The following is a 19,608-nucleotide window of genomic DNA, read 5'->3' on the forward strand; positions in this document are numbered from 1 at the left end:
TGTTTTGTTGTGTTGTGTTTTAAACCAGATGGGAAACTTACTAGTGAGCATGGTTGGTGGGGTAGAGAACTCAGCACAGAGGGTATTTTGAGGAGCACAGCACTGGTACCTGTCCAGGCAGCCACAGCTTGGAGGGCCAGCACCTGTGCAGGGAGCCACAGCTGGGAGGACCAGCACCTGTCCAGGGAGCCACAGCTGGGAGGGCCAGCACCTGTCCAGGGAGCCACAGCTGGAGGACCAGCACCTATCCAGGGAGCCACAGCTAGCAGATATATTGGACCCACAAAGATGAGCTTCTTCTCAGCTCCATGACTTTAACTCATTGGCACTAAACCTGGTGAAGCCCCTTTCTTTGTAATGAGAACTTTCTGAAGACCCACCCTGGGAACTTGAACCTGTTCTGCAGCTTGAGAACAGATGGACATGATGACCCAGCTATCGTGAACTCTGGCCACTGTGCCTTGTGGCTTCCCAAAGCTACTCCACATCCTTGTCAAGACTGGGATAGAGTGGAATGAGAGACACTAACATCCACCAGAAAAACTTATCTTCAAAATCACCCCAGGCCTCTCACTTGAGCAACAGACTGCATCAGCTACCAAGGAGGCTTTCTGCCACCCCTGCATGTTGCCACAAGGTGAAGAACCTGCCTACCCTAAGTGTGGCAGAGTATTTGAAGGAAGGGCTGATGATGCTCCAGTTTCCTAGGAAGTCACCATCACCGTAGTACAAATAAGTAGCTAGCTGTGCCCTGAAGGAAGACATTACAAGACCACCTCTAAGCAGAAATGTTTGTACCATGGCTTCTGATCTGATGCGTCCCTCACCCAGCCCCCTTTAAAAGACAGTGTCTTACTCTGTAATGTGGCTGTCCTGGAGCTCACTCATTATGTAGTTCAAGCTGGTCTTCCAGTCTCAGCTTCCCGAGTGCTAGGATTACAAGCACAAACCACCAAGCCTAGCTTGTCTTCCTTTTTTTTTTTCTTTCTTTTCCTGTGGGACCCAAGACTGAACACATAGCACCTTACAAATGTGTCCCACTGAGCCACCATCCAGCCCTGCCGCCCCTTTTTCCTACTGCTTCACTCTCTGTACCCATATAGATTTGCAGATGAGGAGATGATTAAGTGACAGAGACAGGTCTGTGTGGTACCACAGCCCCCTTAGCTGTGAGCCATGCCCCAGTCTCTTTGTAGAAACATATCCAAACCCTTTCAGAGAGATCTTAATTCCTGGGGAGACAGGCACCTACCATAAGCTCATAACTAGAATGTGAATCGGCCCTGGGGAATTGACCAAGAATGACGTCCTCTGCTAAGCAAACCCTGGCTCCTTGCAAACTGACCACCCAGAATAGCCACTGGGTCCTGGGCAAGGGTACTAACCCCTCACAGTAGGTAGAGGTGTCCTCTGGGACCTCGGCCTTCTCACAGGATGTGGTCATGCCTAACGGTGGCTGGGCAGGAGGTCACTGTCCGAGGCATCTGCGGTCTCTCTGTGTGCTCTCCTCCCCTCTGGCCTGTCTAGCTTGCACTCAGCCTGGGCAAACGGAGTTGTGTATCAGTCCAGCCCAGTCAGTGTCCAAGTGAGTACATTCCTTTCCAGAAGCCAAAAAAGTGGTGTTGATGACAGTGCCCCTGAGCTGGTCTCTCTTAGGACAGAGCACCGTTTTGAACACCCTCAGCCAGGCTGGCTCTTCATAGGCACGCAGTTTAATTGCCTCTGGTGCAGCTTGTCCAGGATGGTGGGCAGAGAGTAGAGTCGGCCAGCTGGCGGTAGACAGCCACTCTTGGGAGCTACTACTTCACACTGCTGTCCTCGCCATGAAAGAACTTTTTCTTGGAAGTTCATTATTTTTTCAAACAACCCCAAGGGGAAGCTCCGAACCACTGCCCTTTTATGATGAGCAAACCGAGAACCAAGAGCTTAAGTAACATGTCTTAGGTCACAGAGCTGGTGACACACAGAGCTGGGCTTTGAACCCTGGGATTCTGGCTCTAAGGCAGGCTACCTCCACATTCCTAGGCCTCTGTCTCTTCATCTCTGAATGGATAAGGGTGCCTCCCTTCCCAGTTCCTGGGTGAGTTACAGCATCTCTCGGGAGCACACTCAGCTGCCAGTCCCAGAAACAGGACCCTGGCAATGCTCCCGAGTGCCACCCTTTCCTGGGACAGGCTGTATTCCTCACAGTGTGTCACAGGACAGGGTCCCTATCCCTCTGGGCATGGGGCACTGTGAGAGGTGGCCTGCCTCTGTCTAGTGGGGGTTCCTTCTTTCCAGGGCCTCATGCCTTCAGGAGGAAGCCAGGCTCTTGCATAAGCTGTGGCGGCTGGGCCTGCACATTCCTCCCTGTGCTTGTTCAAAGGATGAGGGGCCTGTCACCAGGATAGTTCAAGGCAAGTGTGTTCAGCAGTGACTGTGGAGACCTGCAACCACATACTTCCAGGGTGAGGGCTTCCTAGGGGCTGCAGGAATGGAGTCAAGTGGCTACAAGCACAGGCTATGAATTCCAAAGACAGGGAGGACTTCTAATTCCACCACCAACCAGCTATGTGAGTTGAGCCAAGTTACCTGGCCTCTCTGAGCTTGTTTTTCTTACCAATAAAATGGGGGTGAATTTCAGGACATCGAGGACAGTTTTGTCTGGCTGCTGATTCTTAAAAAATGACTTAAATCCCCTAGTTATGAATGATGATAGGGTGTCACATAAACACAACCATCTCTGAACACCTACTATGTGCAGAAAATATGTGAGCACCTTCTACGTGCAGAAGGCATGTGAACACCTACTATGTGCAGAAGGTATGTGAGCACCTGCTATGTGCAGAAGGCATGTGAGTATCTTCTATGTGTAGAAGGCATGTGAGCACCTGCTATGTGGAGAAGGAATGTGAACACCTACTATGTGCAGAAGGTATGTGAGCATCTACTATATGTAGAAGGCATGTGAGCATCTTCTATGTGCAGAAGGCGTGTGAACACCTGCTATGTGCAGAAGGCATGGGAACACCCGCTATGTTGTACAGCCCAGTTATTTCATGAATCTGTGTCTGCATCCACGCCTCAGTAGAAGGAACATTGACTGACTTCAGAAAGGACAACCGCTGGGCGGTGGTGCAAACCTTTAATCCCAGCACTTGAGAGACAGAGGCAAGCAGATCACTGTGAGTTCGAGGCCAGAGTGGTCTACAGAGCAAGTTCCAGGACAGCCAGGGCTGTTACACAGAGAAATCCTGTCTTGAAAAACCAAATCAAAACAAAAAAACAACAACAAACCAAACCCAGAAAGGATAACCACCTAGGACCTAGGGGGTTAAGGCTGGGTTAGTGCTGAACTGAAACCTTTTGCTGTATTTTGAATTTTGCATCGGATGACTCTGTGACTCTGTTCTAGATCTAACACTTATATTAAAACTAGCTTTAGTGGGTGCTGGAGAGATGGTCGGTAAAACCTTTGCTGGGCAAACACGAAGGCCTGACCTCAGGTCCTCAGTTCCCATGTAAAAAGCCTGACACTATCTGGCATGCTTGCAACCCCAGGACTGTGGGAGGTGGAGACAGAAGGCTCCCAATTGCAAGTCTACTAGCCTAGCTCCAGGTTTGGCGACAATTTGTCAAGGTCAGAGAGTGGTAGAGCAGGACACCTGACATCCTCCTGTGGCCTCCCTGTGCACGCCCCCCCCCCAGAGCATATGCCACACACACATACACACACACACACACACACACACACACACTGCATATATTCTCTCACACAAATAGACACACAAATAAATTAACATTAGCCTTCGCAATTTATCATTTGACCTTTAACATGACCTGTCAGGGAGCTTGATCTCCATGCATTTGACAGTTTGACAGAGGAAGGTGACATGACTTGTATGGGATGACAAAGAAGGGAGGCCAAGCTGGGACTCGGATCCTCTGTGGCTCCCTGATGACTCGTCCTTCGTGACTAACTACACAGCCGAAAAGCTCTCAGCCGTCAGTGGAGGGCCATGCTGGAGAGGAGGAGCCGCAGGGCCACGCCCATTGGCCTCAGGGAGGCGTGACCCTGGTGTCCTGGATCTGCTGGCAAGTTTCACAGGCTGCAACGGAGAACCTGGCCCCACGGGCCTCAGCTCTGCAGGGGGGAAGAAATAAAAATAGCCAGGGAGAGGCCAGCGGCTGGACTGTGGACAGGGCGCATGCCTTTCGCATGACTCTCTTTGGCCAGCCCTGAGAGGTCCTGGGTGCCAGGCCCTACGCTGGGCCCCAGGAGGCAAAGCCCAGGCCCCGCCTACAGGGAGAGGCAAAATCTCCGGAACCTCAGAAAGATTTGTGCGAGACCTCTCACCCGCTCCCTCCTCCCAATATGAAAGCTTTCAGAAGAGTCACGTTGGAGAAAACGGTAGCTAAGCGGAGGTGCTGGGCCTTCCAGGAAGCGACAAAGGCTGAGCAGAGTGACAAACGTGGCCCTAGAAAAGAAAGCAAGCAGCCAGGGACATATGGGGCCAGTGGGCAGGCTGCACCGTCCTAGCTGGGAGCTAAGAGCTTCAGGACTATGGGGCAGTGGGAAGCCAAGAGAGGCTAAGGTTCAGCGGGTGTGACATGATCACATCATCCCAACAGCCAGTTATATACATATTTTTTTTGTTTTACAACTTTTTAAAATTGTTTTTATTGTGCTATACATTTTTCTCTGCTTTCTTCCCTTCCTCCCCTCCCCTCTTCTTCCCTCTCTCTTGACTCCCATACTCCCAGTTTACAGATCTTGTCTTTTTCTCTTTCCTATTTAGATCCATGTATGTCTCTCTTAGGATCCTCTTGTTGGCTAGGGTCCTCTGGGGTTGTGGATTGTAGGCTAGATTTTCTTTACTTGATGTCTAAAAGCCACGTATGAGTGAGTACATATTATATTTGTCTTTCTGGGTCTGGATTACCTCACTTGATATGCTTTTTTTTAAGATCCATCCATTTGTCTGCAAATTTCAAGATGTCATTATTTTTTTTTTTTTACTGCTGAGTAGTGCTCCATTGTGTAAATGTACCATTTTCTTTATCCATTCTTTGGTTGAGGGGCATCTAGGTTGTTTCCAGGTTCTGGCTATGACAAATAATGCTGTTATGAACATAGCAGAGCACATGTCCTTGTGGTATGAGTGAGATTACTTTGGGTATATACCCAAAAGTGGTATTGCCAAGATCCAGTTATCTTAACCTCCACCCAATAACTCCCTTTTGCCACCTGAGTTCCTGGGAATGGGGGTAGGAGGATAGGTGGTACTATTTTTTTTTTTCAACACACACTTGTTCAGTAGTCAGCTTCTGAGGGCCTCAAGCTAAGATATCTTACCTTGGGCTCAGAAGGTCTCTCTAGGTCAGTGAAGGGATCAGCAAGACAGACAATGGAATGTGCTACTTCTGCCAGTGCAGAGTGTGGTCTCTGTAACAATAAGAGCCAGAGTCCTCTTTTTTTTTTTTTTTTTTTTTTTTTGGTTTTTCGAGACAGGGTTTCTCTGTGGCTTTGGAGCCTGTCCTGGAACTAGCTCTGTAGACCAGGCTGGTCTCGAACTCACAGAGATCCGCCTGCCTCTGCCTCCCGAGTGCTGGGATTAAAGGCGTGCGCCACCATCGCCCGGCAAGAGTCCTCTTTCAAATGAGGTAGGGCAGGGCAGAGGGGGACACTGGGAAGGAGAAAAGATTGAAAAGCTTTTTTTGGCCTTGGGATTGGCCTTTGGTTTTTTTTTTTTTCTTTTTTGCTACGGAATGAACACATAATTGTGAGCACTGAATGAGAGAGAATGTCAGGTGATGAGTAAATGTCTCCTATGGATTCCAGGCACCAAGAGTGCGCGGGGTGTGTGTGTGTGACAGGAATCTAGGCTTTAGTTCTGGAATGCTAATTCCTGTGTTTCTGAGAAATCTTGTCACTATGTAACCAAAATGGAAGAGCCTTTCGAACGGCAAGCATGCCTGACTCTCGTTTCCACAGAGAGGCAGAGAAGGAGGGCAGGAGGTGTCCATGCAGGGCCTTCCTGTGGGATGAGGTCAGCAACTCCCTCAGGAGGCTCTTGGGGCAGTTTACACATAGAAGTTTGAAGGAGGAAGCTATGAGAGGGAGGTGTCCTTACTCAATGGCCTCCAAGTCTCCTCATGTCTGTCTAGTTGCCTAACATTCTCCCCTCAAGAGTTGATGCTCTGAAATCGTTTAGGAGATGGATGTCCAGTCAGTATGGCTGACTGTTCCTGGCTGTTACCACAGGAGTAGAGGGCTTTAGGGTCTCCACTCTTGCTGATCTTCAGGCTTCGAAGGTGATCAATGGGACCCTGACAGATGACGTTAGGTTGTCGCTGGCCTACCTGAGTGCCAACGGACTGTAAGCGCGAGCAGATGAAATGAAGATAGTAATTGAGTACCCGAGGTCCAGAGATCAATAGATCACTACTAGGTTACCAGAGATCAACCTGTTTTTACTATGATGACCCAGATTTACAGTTGTTTACCAATGGGACGGTGGTGTTTAGTGGAGTTGTTAGCCTTGCGAAGCAAGGGAAGTAAGAGCAGACTTACTGGAAACATATGAACAAATGAGGTTCCTTTAACTTGATTATAGCTTGGGTGGTGGCTGTGACTACTCCTCCTGGCATGGCAGCAGCCCATGTGGAGGCCAGTAAAGCCTCTCCCATTGTTCATTCGCTTTATATTTTTATCAGCTGTTTAAACTTTGCTTATACTTTCCTGTCACCTCCCCTCTCCTGCCAGGACCAGTTGAGGGTCTGGTCCTCAGGGCCCCTGCGGCTTGGGCAGAGCCTCTGGCCCCTCGAGCATTCCTATTATCAGTGTTCCGTCTGTATAAGGGCTAGTCATGGCCCTGCTTGGTCATGGCTTCGGTGGGAAACACCAAGGAAAACTTCCCCTCGGCGCTGGCCTTCCTCTTTGTAGAACTGGATACTGGTAGAGTTCATGTGGTGGGGTCTCCATGTTCTTCCTAAACAAGATGACAGATAACTAACCCATCAGGGCTAACCTGGAACCTAATTAATCTTGGGGGGGTGAGGGGCAAAATATTGTCCCTTTTAATCCCTCTGTCTACTTTAGTACAGGCCTCTGAATATAGTTGTTTAAAACCAGAAAGTCAGTTACACTCATCTGGTACTTTTAACTACTAGGGGATGTTGAGATAAAGCTGGGATTGTGAATGTGGGGGCCAGTCATGAAAGCTAAGTCTGGGCAGGTCATCCAAAGGAAGTTCTTTTTTGTTTGTTTGTTTGTTTTTCGAGCAGCGTTTCTCTGTAGCTTTGGAGCCTGTCCTGGAACTCACTCTGTGGACTAGGCTGGCCTTGAACTCACAGAGACCCTCCAGTGCTGGGATTAAAGGCGTGCACCACCACTGCCCAGCCCCAAAGGAAGTTCTTTACTTCCAACCATTATCACCTGGCATTTACCCTGAGACAAAGCCTAGCAGGATTACCTAAACCTCACCCAAGAGCAGACCATTCAAAGGAAATTCCTGGCATTCCAAGCACTGTAGACAGAAACACCTGCCAGTGCTTCACCAGGACACCCCTAGACAAATGTCAGCCAATCAGGGGTCCTGAAACTCAGAGATCCCTCACCCCCACTTTTACTACTATAAAAACTCAATTCTAATTGAGCTTGGGGCTCTCTGGATATTCCAATACATTGCAGAGAGACCGAGTTTACAAACTTGATTAAAATAAAGGCTCTTTGCTTTTACATATGGGACTCAGTCTCCTTTGTTAGCTTTTGTGGGGACCCACGGATTTGGGCGTAACAGTGAACAATTTTAAGTTGAATGCATTTTGGTTTTTTGGTTTGTTTGCTTGCTTGTTTGTTTTCAAGACAGGGTTTCTCTGTGGAGCCCTGGCTGCCTTGGAATTCACTGTAGATCAGGCTGGCCTCGAATTTTACAGAGATCCGCCTGTCTCTGCCTCCCAAGTGCTGGGATTAAAGGTGTGCACCACCACTGCCCGGCTACATTTTGTTTTTCTGAGTCAGTGCTTGAGTTACTAAGAACAGATCAATAACTTAAGAGAACTATTAATTAGTTAATTAATTAATTAACTCTATTAGGTAGAGTCTTGATTGAACTTTGACCTTAGAAAAGCTTTCACGATTGCTTAAGTGTTCCAGCTTCCTTTTCCATTCTGGAAAAGCATCCAGCCAATGTAGGACAAAGTTTTACCCCACACAAATCATGGGGTCTGGTGTCTCCTCCTTAATCTGATATGGGAAATAAATGGACCTCATTACATGACAATAGAGACAGCCAGGACTTTTCACATAAATGTAGAACAAGGCAGCTGTGTTGGGGGTGGGGGCTTAGATCAGCATGACTGAGTAGTCCTCATTGGGGAGAAAGTGTTTGGTAAATCAAGTGGGTCCAGGAATAGGCAAGAGGGCAGAAACACATCTCTGTGAGCCTTAGTTTACATTTGGAAATGGGTGAACTCATAGATAAACATAGTGAACAGTGAATAGGGGTCCAGAAGAACCCAGAAGCTTCTCAAGGTGAAGAGAAGGAAGAGTAGAGATTCTGGTAAGGTCAGAAGCCCAAAAGGGAGGGGCCAGAACCCCAGAAATAAGGCAAAGAGCCCAGGAAGAGGAGACACTGTCAGAGCCTCAGCAGGAGGGCTAAGCTCAGAGAGGCTATTAGAATCCCCACAGTAGGACGAAACTTGGAGGGGCCCCCAGAACCTCAATAGAATATGAGGTTAGTGAGGGCAAAAAGGGACCATGAGGGTGGGGAGATGCACAGCTGTAAACAGATGAGCAGGAATTCTGAGGGCATAAAGGATAGGTAGAAGGGTTAATGACAGGACCGGGCGGTGGTAGCACACACCTTTAATCCCAGCACTCGGAGGTAGAGGCAGGAAGATCTCTGTGAGTTCGAGACCAGCCTGGTCTACAAGAGCTAGTTTCCAGGACAGGCTCCAAAGCTGCAGAGAAACCCTGTCTCGAAAAACAAAACAAAACAAAACAAAAAAAGAATTAATGACAGAACAGGTAACAGGGGAGGCTGTATCTTTAATGTTTATTTTTTTCCTTTAGAAGAGGCCATAGGAAAGGCATCAAAGTATAAATATAGATTTTTAAGAGGGCCTTATTAGATTTCTTTTTAATTTTTTTTTTTTTTTTTTGATTTTTGAGACAGGTTTCTCTGTGTAGCTTTGATGCCTGTCCTGGAACTCATTCTGTAGATCAGGCTGGCCTTGAACTCACAGAAATTCACCTGTCTCTGAGTGCTGGGAGGTGTGCACCACCATCACCCAACTATAGTAGATTTCTTTAAAGTTAATCTCCTTTAATAGTTTTTGAGCTTTGGTCACAAAATATTGTCATAGGGCTGGAGAGATGGCTCAGAGGTTAAGAGCACTGACTGTTCTTTCAGAGGTCCTGAGTTCAATTCCCAGCAACCATGTGGTGGCTTACAACCATCTATAATGAGATCTGATGTCAACACTGTATACATAATAAATAAGTAAAATTAAAAAAAAACAACAAAATGTTGTCATAAACAAGAAAGGGTAACAGATTGGCTATTAAACGTATTAAGATAGTCCAGGGCAATTTTATTTGGATCTGTAACATTTTAACTCTCTACATTCATCATTGAAGTTTTGATGTAGCTTGTTGATGGTTTTACATAACTGTAGCCTAGAAATGGTGTATTTGCTATGAACATAATAAAATGGTTGTGTTTTAAAGAAGCAAAGACAGAAGATGAAGGAGACAGGTGTTTTAACCTAGAAGAGTTTAAATATAGATGCCCCAAAATGGTTTAATTAAGGAAAGGTGTCTGGGTAAACAACAATTTATTTATTTATTCCAGAAAGATCTAAAATTGTCCTTACGGTGGTCTTATCAGAATCAAGATTAGTAATTATTGCTACAGAGGAACAACCTGGAAAAAGTTAAGTATCTTGTAAACATAGGATTTGCAAAGTATAAAGTACAGTTCTTTTTCTTTAGTTTGGAGGGAGTCACAATTTATTTATTTATTTATTCATTTATTTATTTTATAATTTATTTATTTTTATTTTATTTGCATTGGTGTTTTGCCTGCATGTATGTCTGTCTGAGGGTGTCAGATCTTGGAGTTACAGACAGCTGTTAACCGCCATGTGGGTGGTAGGAATTGAACCTGGGTCCTCTGGAAGAGCAGTCAGCACTCCCAACCACAGTGCCATCTCTCCAGCCCAGGGGAGTCACAATTTATTAGTAGCAATAAGAAACAGAACTCGGAGTCAGCAATGAAGGGAGTCCCCAGTGCTCTCACCGAGACAGCCAGATGGGTGAACTTAACATTTTTAGATGTGGACTTAACATTTTAGAGAGGCTAAGGTTTCAGGACTTGCCTTGATCTAAAAGTCTGGGGGAACTGCAGGTGGAAATGGGGTGAGCTTTTTTTCCCCCCAAAAAGGCAGGTCTGGTCCAGGAGCCCACTGTGGAAGGGAATGAGTGCTGTGGAGCTGGGTGGGCTTGGTGGTGGTGGTGATGAGTTAGTTTGGGGGAATGGGAAGCAGAAAGAAATGGGGAGATTTGGCAAAGAAACTTTCAGAGGAGAGGTGGGTGGTGGATACAAGGATGCTAGCCACCACATATACCAGAGTGGAGAATAAGTCAGAGCACACAGAGAACCTGAGACTCCTTATCTGATTAGAGCAGGGAATTTGGGTTAGGTACAGTAAGGTTTTTCCAGTGAGGACAGTCATGGCTGGTTCCTAGACTGACAGTCCTGGAGGTGGGTCCAGACCTGGCACCACACATAAAGGGAAGATGACTGGACAGTAAGTAACTTTGCCACACTCTGCAGGGGGAAAAACATAGAATTTTGCCAAAGAAAGAGAACTTGGGTGTTCCCTGGAGAAGCAGGAACTAATCAAGGCAGGGAGGCAGATTAGGAAGCAGGTTTTGTTAGGGAGGAAAGCTACACAGGGCACAGCTGTCCTCAGGAAAGTCTTTTCTGGAAGCACAGATCTTCCATGGCAGGCTTTGGAAAGCAACATACAGCTGACAGAGAAAGCAGTTGTAAGGTGAGAGAAGGAACATGAGCAGGGCAAATTAGGAGGACCAGGCCTAGGAGACTGGTGGAAAAAGAGGGCCTGAGAGGCAGAGCAGCTGAGCAGAAGGATGGAAGCAGGCTCAGGCAAAGGCTGGGATGCAGGAAAGTTCGGACCATATTCCATCATGTTAATGCAAGGTCCTTTAACTCTGGAAGCCAGACATGTTGCCTTCTGGCCATTGGTAGCCATGATGGGTACTGTTGCCAGGCCAACTGCAATGGAAAGATTTTGAGGGGAAATGCCAAAAAGCTTCTAGGCCGTTAGAGAATTGCTGGCCCATGGCTGTAAGGAGGGGTGAGAAAAGAAATTCTTCCAGGCAGAAAACAGGCCTAAAGGAAGAGGTGCCCTCTAACTAATGGGTACCTTCTGGAGAACAATGGTGTCTCTATCTCTACTGGACCCCGTGAGGAAGACTACAGTTCCATCTAGGAAAAGCTCTCACCCAGTATTGGGGTTTTGAGTAGTCTCCCTGGCAGATTTGAGATAGAAAGAGTTTCCACGTAGGAAAGGAAACCTCAAAACTCACACAAGGTCAGAACAACTGGTGGGGGATGCATGGATTGCAATAGGGAGCATGCCCCTATTGAGTTCCTCAAGGAATCAGAGGGGGAAATGAGGGGTAAGGGGAAAAGCAGCAGAGGACCCCTGTTGGAGAGCCTACACACCCACCCCCTGAACAGACCACCAAATGGAAGGAGGCTGAAAAGCTTCTCTTTTGGCTGGAGCTCGGCCTTTGCTCCAAGTGAACAAAGAATGATGATTAGTGAGGGAAGGACTGTCAGGTGATGGGTGAGCATCTCCTATGGCCCGCCATCAGCAAGAGTCTGCAGGGAGGGTATGGCAGGAATCTAGACTGGAGTTCTGGAATGCTAATTGCTGTGCTTTTGAGGAATAGTCAGTATTTAATGCAAACAGAAGAAGCAACCAGTCTTCACAGACGGGGCTAGGTTCCAATCCCATCTCTGTCGCTTTCTTGCTTTATGCCTTTGGGCAACTTGCTGGTCTCTCTCAGAGCCTGGTTCCTCATCTTACAAGAGGTAAGGGCCCTCGGGATCCCTAAGTAGCCCAGAGAGTTGTTGGATAGAAATCCCTTTACACACAGTAGGTACTCAGGAAACAAGAGTGTCACAACACACAGTGAGCTGACTTAAGCCCTGGCTCTTCTGTCTTCTTCAGTGCAGAAAGCCTAGGCTTTGCTGTCCCCTGAGCTGTCAGTTCTCCTAGGGACAAAAGAAGCTTGTTTTGTTTCCTGGATGCAAAATACCAGTGGATTGCTTTCTCCAAGCCTGATTTTCCCCAGGTAAGCTCACTCCTAGTAACACTGGTGCTGTCTAGGAGACTAAAATTTGGGAGAGGGCTTTTCTGAGCATCTCAAAATGAGGGAAAAGCACAGGTCCTGTGCCAGCCCACGGGGCAGTAAGCAGAAGGTTTCCAGGCAGAATCCAGTGGTCTCTGGGATGCTGTGAATTCAGCCATCATTGGAAGTGGGCGTGCTGTGAATTCAGCTAGCATTGGGAGTGACCATGGCAACTATATGCAGTTTGTTTCTGAAGGTGAGGCCACCATGTGTCACTGCCAGTTTTTTGTTCCATTTGACTTTGGAAATGAATGAGATAATAAAATAGATGCTGGTGGTTTTGGTCTTAACTGAGTAGAATTTTCTGTGAATAACATTTGGTCCTCTTCTTGAGCATGCATTTTAAAAATATTTTTAACACAGTTTATGTGTGTGTTGAGGGCACATAGCAGAGCGGCAGAGTGGATGTCAGAGGAAGACCCTCAGGAGTCAGCTCTGTCTTCCCACCATGGGAGTCCAAGGGTCAAACTCAGGCTGTCAGGCTTGGCAGTGGGTGCCTTTACCTTCTGAGCCATGCCAAGGGCTCCAGGGTGTGTGTTTTTTTTTTTAATCATGTCTTCAAAAGAGATGTGAAGTAGAGCCTTTGTATAATTCCTGCATGGTTTACTTTTGTTTTCCAATAGAGCAGCTAAAGAACAGAACATCCACTCCTCAGAGCCTGGGAACTGTGTAGTCACTAAGGGGGACAGCAGTACCTTCTTCATCTTCTCCCCTGGGACTGTAGGATGCGTCCGTGCTGTGGTCCATCTCTCACCACTGGGAATACTTGGGACAAGCCCATGGCACAGGCTCCATGGCGTAGGCCTTGAGAATGGTCTCTGTGATTTCATGAGTACTTTGCATTCTGGATGGGAGAAGCCCTGTGGAGGAGAAAGGCCCTAGTAAGGGAGAGGCCCTGTGGTGAAGCCCTGTGGAGAGGGGCCTAGCAAGGAAAGAGGCTCTGTGGGGGGAGAAAGGCTTTGTTGAAGGGGGAGAAACCTTTGGAGAGAGAGAGATGCTCTAGGGATGGGAGGAATCCCGAACAAGGTACAAGTCCTGTGAAGATACAAATGCCTTGTGAAAGGAAGAAGCCCTGTGAAATGGAGAGGCACTCCTGAGGAGAAAGGTTCTATGTAGGGAGAGGTACTGTGGAAAGGGAAAAAAATTCTCTGAATGAGAGAAATCCTGTGGAAAATAAACCCCTGTGGAGGGGAGAGGCCCTGTGGAAGGGAAAGATGTATGTAGAGGGAGAGAGAGGCTTTATGGAGGGGAGAAGCTTTGTGAAGGGAAGAGGCCCTGTGGGAGGGAGAGGGCCTGTGGAGGGGAGAGGGCCTGTGGAGGAGAGAGGCCCTGTGTGGGCAGAGGCCCTGTTTGGGGGCAGGCCCTGTGTATGGAGAGGCCCCGTAGAGGAGGGAGGTGCTAAACAGGAAGAAGCTCTCTGGATGGGAGGATTCCTGCTGGGAGAAGCTCTGCACAGGGAAGAGACTCTGAGGAAAAGCGCCGTGGAGTAGCCCTGTCATGCAGACTAAACAGTGCTGAACAGCTGGACTTTGAGCCCTTTGCCATGGTCTACCCCTGCCCGGTTGTACAACCAAGGTCACTCTTTCTACTAGGCACTCTAGGTAGTGTACTGTAACTCCTGGTAGTGTGCCGCAGCTGGCCTGGCACAGGCTGACTGTTCAGCACATGCCGATGGTGTTGTGTCTTGAGGTCCCTGTGCCTGGTGAAGCAGACAGCAGGCAAAGTAATTCTTTAAGTGCAGGAGACTTAAAGGCTGCTCTGAGAAGGGGAGAAGAATCACTGCATCTTTAGTCCCAATTAGCCCAAGGTGGAAACCTACCAGAAGCCCACAGACAGCTGAGTGGATATAAATGAAATGCAAGCTACAGGTTAATGCCGTCGGGATATCAATTCTGCTTGGGAAAAAGGAGGGAGAATCTGGAACACTTACACGGATGAACTGCAAGGATAGCAGGCTGTGTGAAGTAAGCCCTTTCAAAGAGACGATCCCTGCCCATCCTCTGCAGGCTGCTGGGACGGTCATCTCCTGGACCCACAAGCCAAGAGTAGAAATAAATTGCAAACAAAAATGAATTCAGCAAATGTTTGCCTCGGGTCTACCATATACTCAGCCCCTGCCTGAGGATATGTGGGAGGATAAGAGGCAGGCAGGCAGCAGAAGGGGCAGGAACAGATTGGATGAAGGAAGAGCCAGGCGATGTGGTGGAAGCAGGTGGGAACAAACAAGGGCGGAACAAGCTCCCAGTAGGTGAGAAGGCACTGGACCGGGAATCCTGGGGCTGCATCCCCAGGCCCATCCTGAGCACAGGTGCAGGAGGCAAACATTCCCAGCCCAACCTGGGAGTGGGGGGGGGGGTGGCCACTGAGCGAATATAGAATGGGTGTCTTGTGGGAGTCAGCGAGAGCTCCAAGAATCCCTTCCTGGAGCAGCGCTGCAATGACCTATCCACCTCCCTGCGGACCCCACCGCCTCAGAGTTCTATTAGTTCCACACCTCCACACTAGAACCTAGGATTTCAGCATGGAAAACACCAGAGTTAGCCATATTCAAACCATATCAGTGGTCTGGTATGTACAGAGTTCCTGTTCAAGGCTAGGGACCCTGCAGGGACCATGAGGCTGTGGAAGCTTTCGTGAGTTTGTGGAAAAGGTGCATCTCTCTAGTCAGGGGAGGCAGGGTGGTGGGTATCCTCATCATCGACATCTTCCAATGTTTGCTGAGGGACTGTGAAGGCTCAGTCACCCTGTCTAACCCCCTGAGAAGTGCAATCAACCACTTTTGACTAAGGGCTTGTGCTGGGCTGGCTTGTGCCACATGGTCTACCTGGGGAGGGGAAGGGAGACTCTTGTCTTCTTACCTCAAGTCACTTCTTCCTGAACTGTCCTCAGTCTGAAATAATTATGGTGTGTCAACATAAATATTATGTCCATTTTAATAAACATCAATTACACGTACTTCCCCTATAAAGACCAGAGCATCATTAGCTGTTAGTGTCAATTCTTTATAGCCCAAGCAGGACTGTAAACCCATGGCACTCCCTAACTAACCACTACCCTCCTTGCCTCCCCCAGGACCTGGCACCATGAATGTGTCCAAGTCATCCTTCAAGCCCAAAGGGAAAAGATAGCACAGTGGTAGGAATCTTCAGATATACTCTTATCCAGATCGTATATGGTGCCGCAGTGTCTATCACAGACTGTAGGTCTCCCCTAATATCATTCATAGTCTCTCACCACTCTTGAGGGTACTCTTGGTGTTCTCTGGACATCTGTGGGTATTTGAATGGGAAAGACCATTGGAAGGGAGAGTATGTCTGAACTCAGACTTGGCAGATGCTAGGCATGCAGGCTACTGTCACAACTCTGGCTTTTGTTTTTGAGATAGGTCTTTTTGTTTGTTTTTTTCTTTTCATTGATTTTTATTGAGCTCTACATAGTTTTCTGCTCCCCTCTCCTTTGATCCTTTCCCAAGGTTCCCATGCTTCCAATTTACTCAGGAGATCTTGTCTTTTTCTACTTCCCATGTAGATTAAATCCATGTATGTCTGTCTTAGTGTCCTCGTTGTTGTCTAGGCTCTCTGGGATTGTGATTTGTGGGTTGATTTTTTTTAATTTATGTTTAAAAACCACTTATGAGTGAGTACATGTGATAATTGTCGTTTTGGGTCTGGGTTACCTCACTCAAAATGATGTCTTCTAGCTCCATCCATTTGCCTGCAAAATTCAAGATGTTATTTTTTTCTGCTGTGTAGCACTCCATTGTGTAATGTACCACATTTTCCTTATTCATTCTTCAGTCAAAGGGTATTTATGCTGTTTCCAGGTTCTGGCTATGACAAATAATGCTGCTATGAACATAGTTGAGCACATGTCCTTGTGGCACGATTGAGCATCCTTTGATATATACCCAAAAGTGGTATTACTGGGTCTTGAGGAAGGTTATTTTCTAACTTTCTGAGAAATCACCACACTGACATCCAAAGGGGCTGTACCAGCTTGCATTCCCACCAGCAATGCAGAAGTGTTCCCTTTACCCCACAGCCTCTCCAACATAAGTTGTCATCAGTGTTTTAGATTTTGGCCATTCTTACAGGTGTAAGATGGAACCTCAGAGTTGTTTTGATTTGCATTTCTCTGATGACTAAAGATGTTGAACATTTCCTTAAGTGTCTTTCAGCCATTTTAGATTCCTCTGTTGAGAGTTCTCTGTTTAGGTCTGTACTCCATTTTGTTTTTATTGAATTATTTGTTCTTTTGATGACCAATTTCTTGAGTTCTTTGTATATTTTGGAGATCAGACCTCTGTCTGAGGTGGGGTGAATGAAGATCTTTTCCCATTCTGTAGGCTGTCGTTTTGGCTTGTTGATCGTGTCCTTTGCTTTACAGAAGCTTTTCAGTTTCAGGAGGTCCCATTTATTAACCGTTTCTCTCAGTGTCTATGCTGCTGGGGTTATATTTAGGAAGTGGTCTCCTGTGCCAATGTGTTCAAGTGTACTTCCCACTTTCTCTTCTATAAAGTTCAGTGTGGTTGGTTCTATGTTGAGGTCTTTGATCCATTTGGACTTGAGTTTTGTGTATGGTGATAGATATGGGTCTATTTTCATTCTTCTACATGTTGATATCCAGTTATGCCAGCACCATTTGTTAAATATGCTTTGAGACAGAGTCTTATATATTTCAACTGGCCTCAAGGATGTAAGCCAAGGATGCCATTAAACTTCTTATCCTCCTGCTTCTACCTCCTGCGTACCACCATGCCCTGCTTGTTTGGTGCTAGGGAACAGACCAAGGGCTTTGGTCAAGCCACACAAGCTCTCTACCCATCTACTGACAATCTTGTTTTCTTTTCTTTGGAAAAGGGTCTCACTCTATAGCCAAGGTTAGCCTGGAACACACTGTATAGCCTTGGTTGGCTTCCAACTTACATCAGCCCTCCTGCCTCAGTCTCCCAGGTGCTGAGATTACAGGTATGAGCCACTCACTGTACCTGGCTTCCCAACTCTTAAAGTTGTGGTTTATTTCCTGTAGCACATCCAGAGGCTAGTCCCTTTTCCTGTGACCCAGCTCTTTAGACAGCTGGGGCCTCATTCCTGAGTCCTGACCTTGTCTACAGGACATCTTCTCACTGAGTTGTGCCCTAGGCTCAAGGACATCCTCAGTATGATCGGAACTCAGCGTAAGTACCATCAAAACTGGTGTCTAGAAAGAGGAGTGACCCCAGTGAACTCACACACAGCAGCACCCTTGCCTCAGCATTCCTAGCAAACTCCGAACTCTGCGCCCAGGCGCCGAAGGCCTCGCTTATCTGTGTGCTGTACACGGATAGATATTACACCTCATCAAAGTCACCTGAACTCCTCCAGCTGGGCCCCGTTGCTTTCAGTTTCTCAGTGCACTATGTCATGTCCCCTAACTCAGGACTTTGTCCTTGCTTTTCCTGGAGTCTGATAGATTTGTTCCCCACAGCCTGCCTTTCCTGATTGGAAAGAGTTGGCTCTCTTCCCCCTCCCTTCCTCCCTTTTTTCTTTTTGTGTATCTGTATGTGCACATATATGTATATGTGGGTAAGGCTAAGGTGACTGAAGGATGTAGCTCCTCAGCAGTCATGGGGTTCAGAGCGGGGGATCAAACTCAGGTCCCCCTGCATGACAAGCACCCTTCTGTTTGTCTCCTCAGCCCCAGGAAAAAGTGATCTTTCTCCTTCTAGCCTGAATCAAAGGGCTTGACCCGAGGAAGGTTTTTGCTGACTCTGCGGTTAAATAGATTCCCCATTTGTTTCTTTTTCTATAGCATTTCCCACAGTTGGTAACATTGTAACTTAACTTTGAACAGTCCTCCACAGCTAAGAGTAAGGGTCCCATGAACACAGTGTTGCTGTGTTCATCAGTTCCCTCCTAAAAGTCTAACGCTGAGTGCCCACACGGTTGAATAGATGAATGTTATGTTTGGCATTTAACATTTAACTTTGTTTCCTAGTCCTGACACATGCCAGCTAGGCTGTGACTTGGTGGGAAACTGTCAGTTCTCTAAGCCTGTTTCTTACCCTAAAAAACAAAGATGGTGGTAGTCCCTCCTTTCATGGGATAATTGAATGAGATGGGATTGAGCAATGTGAAGTGTCAGGATCATCATGGGTGTCATGGGTAGAACTGTCTCTTCAGATGGATACATAGAAGCCTCACCCTGGGACCTCTGTGTGAACCCTCATTTGGAAAGTTGGTCTCCGCAGATTCCATCAGTGAGGATGAGAACAGTTCTCAAAGGGTTTGCCTCCAGGCCTCTGGGTGCTGGGTCTGTAGTGGGGCTGGAAGGGGAGTTGAGGTAAGGGAGTCACATATTGGCATCTTGTGGTTGGATGAAAGAAACATGTTGCAATGGTGACATCTACACTCATATAATACTACCCCATCCAGTAGCCTGAAAAGAAGGAGCCACTGACTTGTCTGGCTCCAGACTTGGAGGTCATTAAGATGGGTCCAGGTCCAGCCCAGCTCTGGTGCTAGGACCTGCTTCTCTACATAGTCTTCTCTCTGCCTTGGTGAGCTTGGGGACAGTAGAAGCAGTTCTGCCAAGAGGCAATGGCTACTCTGCCTTTTTCAATGAGGCTACTCAGTGGCCCTGCAGGAGTAGCTTCCTCTATAGAGGTCTGGCTTCTGTGGCAGGCTACAGGTTCTGAAGCTACTTGCATCAGCCCTGGGGTCATGCAGGGGTGGAGTGAAGCAGTGAAATAGGAAAGGACAGGGGAAGAGGAAACATCAAAGGCAACAGTAGGATCAGAGCTCTAGGAGCCTGGAGGCTGATGCTGGAGTTTGACTCACTGTGAACAGGGTACTGTTTTGGACCCTGTATGGGGGATCCTTTCCTTTGACAGTAACCCTCGATGCCTGATACTATCATTGTGACCATCTTAAAGATGAGGATGGTAGGAGCTTCTTTGTGGCAGTGAGCCTGACTTCTCAGGTGGGGCCTGGCTTCTACCCAGTCACCCAGTTCCATGCTTCACCTCCGTGCTAGCCTACCTCTACAATGGACAGTTGTTGACCTCACTGTTATCTCTCTAGTGAGTGGGTTGGAGGGGTAAGAACTAGATAGGCCTTGGAAGAAGTTTGGGAGGACAATGAGGGGACTTGGTACTTACTGACAACTTAGTGTCTTCAGAGCATGGCACAGGCTTGCTTTGG

The sequence above is a fragment of the Microtus pennsylvanicus genome, chromosome 12 (assembly GCF_037038515.1).
Source record: "Microtus pennsylvanicus isolate mMicPen1 chromosome 12, mMicPen1.hap1, whole genome shotgun sequence".
In the NCBI taxonomy this organism is placed as follows: Eukaryota; Metazoa; Chordata; class Mammalia; order Rodentia; family Cricetidae; genus Microtus; species Microtus pennsylvanicus.